Below are 7,402 nucleotides of genomic sequence, written 5' to 3' on the forward strand. Positions count from 1 at the left end.
GATTTTGATAACTAAATCCACCACCATCATTGGACGCAGATGGTGATGGTTGATGAAGGAACGTCGATGGATAAACCTTGAATGAACAAGCCGACGGGGGAGAAAATATATAAGAGGGAATAAAGGAGGTGAGAGAAAATGTGTGGCAGTGGTTTAGGTGTAACATCCCAAGACCATGTATACTATATAAACCCTTGTTTTTTTGGTAATTGTCAAGTTTGACCCTTATATGAGAAAAACCTGGTAAATGAGTACGCGGGTCGTACCCGTGGTACGCTCAGCGTACTTATGTGCGTGTTTTTGACATAGAAGCCACCTAGTACGCTGGGTGTACCAGAGGGTATGTTGAGCGTACTAGGCCCAGATTGAAAACCCTAATTTAGGGTGTGTCCCTATTTAAAGGACATGATGACCTCATTTTTTGCCACCATTCCCAGACATCAACCCTCTCAAACCCTAATTTATCGTCCCTTGAGCTTGTGTATCCATTTGTGAGCTATTAAGTGTTCTTGTGTTTCTTTGGAGTGAAAAAGGAGCTTTGAAAAGGAAGGAGTGGGAGTCCAGGCTTTGGATCTGAGCTTAGTTGTGGTTAGAGCTTCAGTTAGAGGTATAAAGCTCAAAGCTTTCTCACCCTTTTGTTTTGTGCATCATTTTAGTTCATTTTAGGGTTTTGGTCCCAACGTTGGATGCTTTATGATATATTGAGCTCCAAAGTTATTATCAGATCCTTTGAGTGTTTTTAGTGGTCTAGAGTCATAAAAATAAAGACTTGAACGTTTAAACGAACCCATGCATGAGATGTGAGCATGCTTGAGAATAGAGAGTGAAAGTTTTGGTGTTTGTGACTTTATCAACCATGCAAAGGCTTAAAGTTACAGACTTCATGGAGTATGAGCCTTTAGGGAGTCCAGATCTGAGATTTGAGCTAAGGTATTAACGGATTAAGATCAAATGAGTAGAAAGAGCAAAACAAGGGCGTGCGCTGAGCGTAATCCCAGTACGTGCAGCGTATGTTCGAGAATCCCCGATGCATGCATGGCGAAGGAGTACACCCAGCGTAGAGGGCTTATACGCGCAACGTACGCGCTGTCGTTGACTTTTAGGATTTGGTCAATTTGTGGACTATTAAGGCCATGGAAGGGTAAAAAGGTCTTTTATCCTTCTGTGAGTTTGTAGAAGGGTTAGTCTAGCTTCTTTGAGATCCGTTATTAATTAGAGATAATTATCGTATGTGTTAGGCGGGGGCTAGACCAGTGATTTGAGTTCGAGGTTATCTGATTTCTTACGATGTGAGTCTTCTCACTATACTTACCTAGAGTTGTAATCTTTGTGTGACCAGAGGATCTTATGTGCTTATATTGAGTATTGTGATATCCTGCATTTTGTCTTCGTGATTTATGTTGTGTATTATTCTGAGCTTACTAAGTTAGGACCGGAGGGTCCACCCGAGTTGTGGGACCGAAGGGTCCTACTGAAATACATTGACCGGAGGACCTTATTCGAGTATAGTCATAAGAGGCTAATGAGATATGTGTGGTATTTTGGGGGACTCACTAAGCTTCGTGCTTACCGTGTTATGTGTTATGTGTTTCAAGTACTTCTTAGGATCTTGGGAATGCGCCGACTTGATTATACACATGAGGCGGAGTCACAATTTAAGGATCTTGGATTGTGTTTAAAACAGTTTTTTAAATATGTGTTTTTGAAAACATTATCATTTGGGGTTTTGTGAACTATGTTATGAGAATTATATGATTTCTAAAATGAAATTTTTGTTTGAAAATTTACGGTGTTATATTAGGGTTTTTTTAATATTTGGTTTATATAATAATAAATCAGAAAAATAAATGGAAAAATAAATAAATAATGGTAATATAGTCATTTTAGGTCTATCAGTAACCCAACTTGCAACAAAAATACATTCTAAGAACAAACCGAATTTATAAAAAAATAAAAAATAAAAAAAAAATTATTAGAGACTAAACACACAGATTAACCCAAACCGTGCATTTTAGATAGGCTTCATTTATCCCTACCTCATTTCCACTTATTCCTACCCTATAATTATTACTTTAACTAATTAAATTAATGATTATATACTTTTTACTAATCATTGATATTTTTTACTAATCATTGATACTTTTTATAATTAAACTTATTTACTAAAATATTATTAAACTTATTTACTAAAATATTATTTAGTTTATTTATGGATAATCTAATAATACTTTTTTAATAAAAAAATATAGAAATATTTTTATTTTATTAAAAAAATTAAAATACAACACAATGATAATAAAATAATATTTTGACATAACTTCTAATAAAATATTTAGCTATTTAAGGAAAAAAATAAAGTGTTTTATAAGATAATTTAAATACACGAACTAAAGCTTAAATACATTGAATAATATAGTAGTGGTTTATCACGTCAGTTGATATATATTTATGATTGATTTGCTCTTTTTTTTTTTAATATAATAATGGTTTCTACAATATCAATTTTATTTCTTTAATACTTTCAAATTCACCCCTTACATTTATATAAAAGTTAAGGTTAATACCTTTTATTTATTAAGCTTTTAGAACATATCATTATTAATCTTTTATATTAATTTGACTTACATTAATTTGATGAAAAAAACGTTTAGTACTTTTGAATTATACTATTTGATATTTTTGAAAAAAATTATATTTCTGATCATATATAACCAAAAATATAACTTTTTCTAAAATATCAAATAATATAATTCAAAATTTCTAAACGGTTTTTTCATCAAATTAATGTGTGTGTGAGAGAGAGAGCGCTAAAGTATATATATATATATATATATATATATATATATATATATATATATATATATATATAGAGGAAGAGAGAGAGGGAGCTAAAAGTATTTTTTTTTAAATTGAAAAAGATATAAACTATAAGTAAGATCAAATTAAAAGGCTATAACTATAAATATTAAATATTAAAGGGAAATGGTTAATGGATATAAATACCTCTAATCTAGATATCTGTGAAATATTTGAAAGATTTCATGACTTTCAAAATCACTTTTACCCATCTTTTGTAAAATTAACATTTATAATACTTAGTTGGTTGAAAATCTTAAAATCAAGTAATATTAAAATATATAAAAGGTATATCAAAATATATGATGAACAAATAATATTAAAATATATCATTAACAAATAATTATTACGAGGTAGGTAGGAATAACATATTATTAGAATCTAATCTAATGTGCAAACGATTATGCTAAAAGTGGACCCTTTAGGAATCTATGCCTCTCCATAGCTCGTAGCAGAGATTGTATATCCTGCCGATCTACGAAAATCGTCTGTTTTGGAGTTTCTCACAGTCTGTAACTCATCTATGAGCTCATTCAGTGTCCGCCAAGATGACCCACCTTCCGCCATTGCTTCCTTTGCAGCCTCACCAATCTCCTTCACCTTTTTCCTTACTTCCTTCCCCTTTTCACCCTCCATGAGCTCCTTCACCATTTTCTTTAACCCTTCTGATGTTACAAACCCATTCACTGATCCATCACATGTCTCAACCCGTAAACCGATCTTAATCTCCTCCACCACCATTCTTGCATTCAGAGGTTGCTCAGCCATCATTGGCCACGCTAGTATCGGCACCTCTGAACATATGCTCTCCAACACCGAGTTCCAACCACAGTGGCTTACAAACCCTTTTACGCTTTCGTGCTTCAGAATCTCCAATTGGTCCACCCATTCTCGTACGATCATTCCTCTTTCTCCCACTCTTTCTTGTAGCTCGTCAACAACACGAGTCTCATAATTCCTCACCACCCACAAGAAACTCACTTGGGATTCTTCCAAACCCTTTGATATCTCTTCCAACTGTTTGGATGATAACTCTGCTTGAGAACCGAATGCTACGTATAAAACCGAGCATCCCTGAGCTAGCTTTAGATCTAGCCACTGAATCCATTCTGATTCAGGCTTCCGGTCAACGATTGGCGATGAATCGGTCACAGCCAAGGAGAGGGGACCGACACACCAAGCTTTGGGCATAGACTCGCCATTCAAGTAGTCTAAAAACTGTGGCTCTAGCTCGTAGAAGCTGTTCATTATCTGGCCATAGCTATTCATCATTGCCATGGTAACTTCCATTACGAAGTCCTGATGAGGACTCGTGGGATTTCGTTGATTAAAAGGCTCGATAAAGTCATTCCTGGTGACTTTAATCCACGGGAACCTGGTCACGGTGATTAAGTCATCATCGGTCTCAGGTCCTGACAATAACCGGTTTACAGCCACTTCTTGACTTATAGCACTGGAGTAGGCACTCATGCCAAAAAACCAGAGGCGAGGGATCCCAAACTTATTTGCAGATGCAAGAGTCCAACTCAGAAACCCATCAGAAACGATGCAGGTCACATGGGGAATTTTCTCGAGTGCTTCTTCAAAGTCTGGCTGCATAAGCTTGGTTGCAGTGGCAAATTGCGGGAAGCAGGACATAGAAGGGAGCTTATCGGTGCTCTCTATACCTTGAGGTATTCCTTCAACTTGGTTAGGAAATGGCAGGTCAACAATGGAGATTGAATCTGATTGTCGGTGGAGAAAGTCGGCGATGAATTGTCGGTTGGCTTTTGTGGTGAAAAGGGTGAGTGTAACGCCGCGGGAGACGAGAAGCTGGGATAGGTGGAGCAACGGGATTGTATGGCCTTTGGACATGAACGGAAACAATACAAAATGAGGAGGGTTTTGAGTTGAAGTCATCTGTGTGATCGATGGAGGAAGGAGCAGAGAGATCTGCACCTTCTTGACGTTGTGGTTGAAAGGAGTTAATGAGTAAGAGAGACGTGCTAGGCTTTTGTCTTAAATAACATGCATCCCTTGTCAATTTATTTTAACAAGATGGAATCAGATGCGCCTTTGGCCCTGGGTTTCTTTTTTTTCGGTTATTTGAACCAATTCTCTCTACTGAAAAAAACAACAATTACACAATTAGCTTTATCTAATCAACAGGGTACATTTGGCATTACCCGATGTGGGATGCAATTTGGACTAATATAGATACCAACTTTCATCCAAATCTATTATCAGTTTTATGAAATTTGTTCACATTAATGTTTTTCCACTGCTTGAATGTCATAGAGTACACAAACTTGCTTGACTGATAAAAAAATTAATTCAAATTATTAGAGTCTACCCAAATAATAATAATAATAATAATAATAATAATAATATATATATTAAAAAAAAAAAGCAAAACTATTTTCATTAAAAAGTAACCAAATTTAAAATTTGTTCAACTCAGTACCTCAAACTTTTTTTTTTCATCATTTTTGTAATATCATAACAAAACTGAAACTTGATTACTATTTTAACAATTTTTGTTTTCCATAAACTTTCCACAATCAACAAACAAAAATACAAAATTTCATAACAATGAAACAAAATTGAATTAAGTAAATTTATGATATGTATTTGAACAAATATAAAAGTTTGTTACTATTTACTAACATTTTTAAAGTTTCAATAATCATAAAGTGACAGTTGCTGACACCAAATATGAGTTGTTGAAAGAAAAATCGACCATGCTCATAATCAACATAATTAAATGTTTGCAAGAAAGAAAAACAACAAATGACTTCATATAAGATTAGAAAAAAGGATTGACAAATGGGGTGGGGTCAAAAAGTTTCCCTTTAGAAGCATATTCCATCACAATTGCCAAATGGGCTCTAATCATCATAAACCCAAAACTAAATCCTAACTTATGAAATTGAGAAAACAAAGACGAAAGAAGGGGCATCGATACCTGGCTGCTTAATGTATATGTAAAAGGACAGATGAAGAAGATAGTATTCCAAAGGGGGGATGTTTTGTTGAATATAAATAGTCAAAGGAACAAAAGTAAAAATAGTAAAAAAGGATACATGCTTTAAGTACATCAGCGCCTGCATCTTCTAGCCATGTGTTTTGGCATATTTATAAACATCATATATGATGGATACCGCATCATAGTTTGAACTGATATACCTGAACAAAGATGTATTAAAGTCCATCAACACATGGATTAGAAGGATTGTTATGGAACTTAATTCCAAAAGACACGATGGAATGGAATCTGAAATTCCAATTCCATCGGAATCTAAAAACCAAACAGAGCCTCATCCAAAAAATTTATCGTTTTCATATTGCAGAGCTTGATGGTGTAGTGAGTGATGGGCGGTGACTTGCCTATGTTATTATAGATATATAGTTGAGTATCAAATATGTTTTACATAGTATGTTAAAGTTATACCACCCGCTGCAGGATATGATGCATAAAATTGATCACCTCTTGAGAATTCAGCTCTTGTCCTGAAAAAATTGGAAAACAAACTATAAAAGCCAACAATTTCCTATGATTAGTGAAGTACAAATTTGTCTAGTTGATCAATTTTTGAACAGTCTGCACTACATTCAATTGAAATTGACAAACTTATTAATTAATTTAAAAAATAATGAAATAATGAATAGAGATTCAGTCTGTTAAAAGGTGGCTACTTTTATAATGAAAAGAAGGCCTGCTTAAAAATGTGAAACATATCGCACATAATAATAGCTAAAAATGGAAATTGTTCATTAATATTGTCAATTGTTGGACAAAAATATATGTCAATAAATATTAACTCAAAATTTTACTTATTCTAAACATCAACAGAATTCTTAACATCACCTAATATAAAAATGTAAAATGAAACTTTGATAAGCTGATTAATGGTTTACAAAGTCCCTTAAAAAAAGGCAAAACCTGATAAGTCAAACCAAAAAGGAGCAAAATGGTTCATTGTTTCTTGTATAGTTAGGAATTCTTTATGTAAATAGTAAAGAATCCAATTTTATCAAATTTATAAAACAATTGAAAGTAAATAATCAGCAACTAAACTATCAAAATGACAAAATGGTTCAACATTTGTTATGTAAACTACAGAAAATTAGTATGATAAGAAACTTTTTAAATAATCGGTCCAAAGCACAAAGACATGAACCAATCAAAACCAAAGCACAAAATCAACAATTAAATTACAAAAAAGGCATTTAGTGCAAAAATACATTTGAATTGGAGTCAAATAACTTATACATAAATAAAGAAAGTCTAATAAGCTATTGGAAGATTAGAATAAGACAGTAAGATAACAAATATAAATTCTAACCACAGAAACAGCAAGTAACTAATGGGTTTGGGGAAATGTCACCTAAAAGGAAACCTGATGACTAAAACCAAAACGAAGAAAAAATGGGGTTCATGATTTCTTTTTTACAATCGATAGAAAAGTTGTACAATTAGGAAACTTTAATGCATGTAAGACTACATGCATCCTCAATAAATAGTAAAAACTTCATCATTCAAGTTTATAAGAGTATCAATGAAACA

The 7,402-nt window shown here is 33.5% G+C and overlaps 1 pseudogene across 1 annotated transcript; it reads right to left on the reverse strand.

Moving 5' to 3' along the window:
- Window positions 1-3,159: 3,159 nt before the first annotated feature.
- Window positions 3,160-6,018, reverse strand: LOC145032229 (UDP-glycosyltransferase 90A1 pseudogene; annotated as a pseudogene). The gene is made up of 2 exons (XR_013677080.1): window positions 5,801-6,018; window positions 3,160-4,959 (listed from the first exon to the last, which is right to left on the reverse strand). The product of XR_013677080.1 is annotated as a UDP-glycosyltransferase 90A1 pseudogene (transcript).
- Window positions 6,019-7,402: the final 1,384 nt, after the last annotated feature.

Source organism: Lactuca saligna, chromosome 2, assembly GCF_052625555.1.
Source record: "Lactuca saligna cultivar CGN05327 chromosome 2, ASM5262555v1, whole genome shotgun sequence".
Classification (NCBI taxonomy): domain Eukaryota; kingdom Viridiplantae; phylum Streptophyta; class Magnoliopsida; order Asterales; family Asteraceae; genus Lactuca; species Lactuca saligna.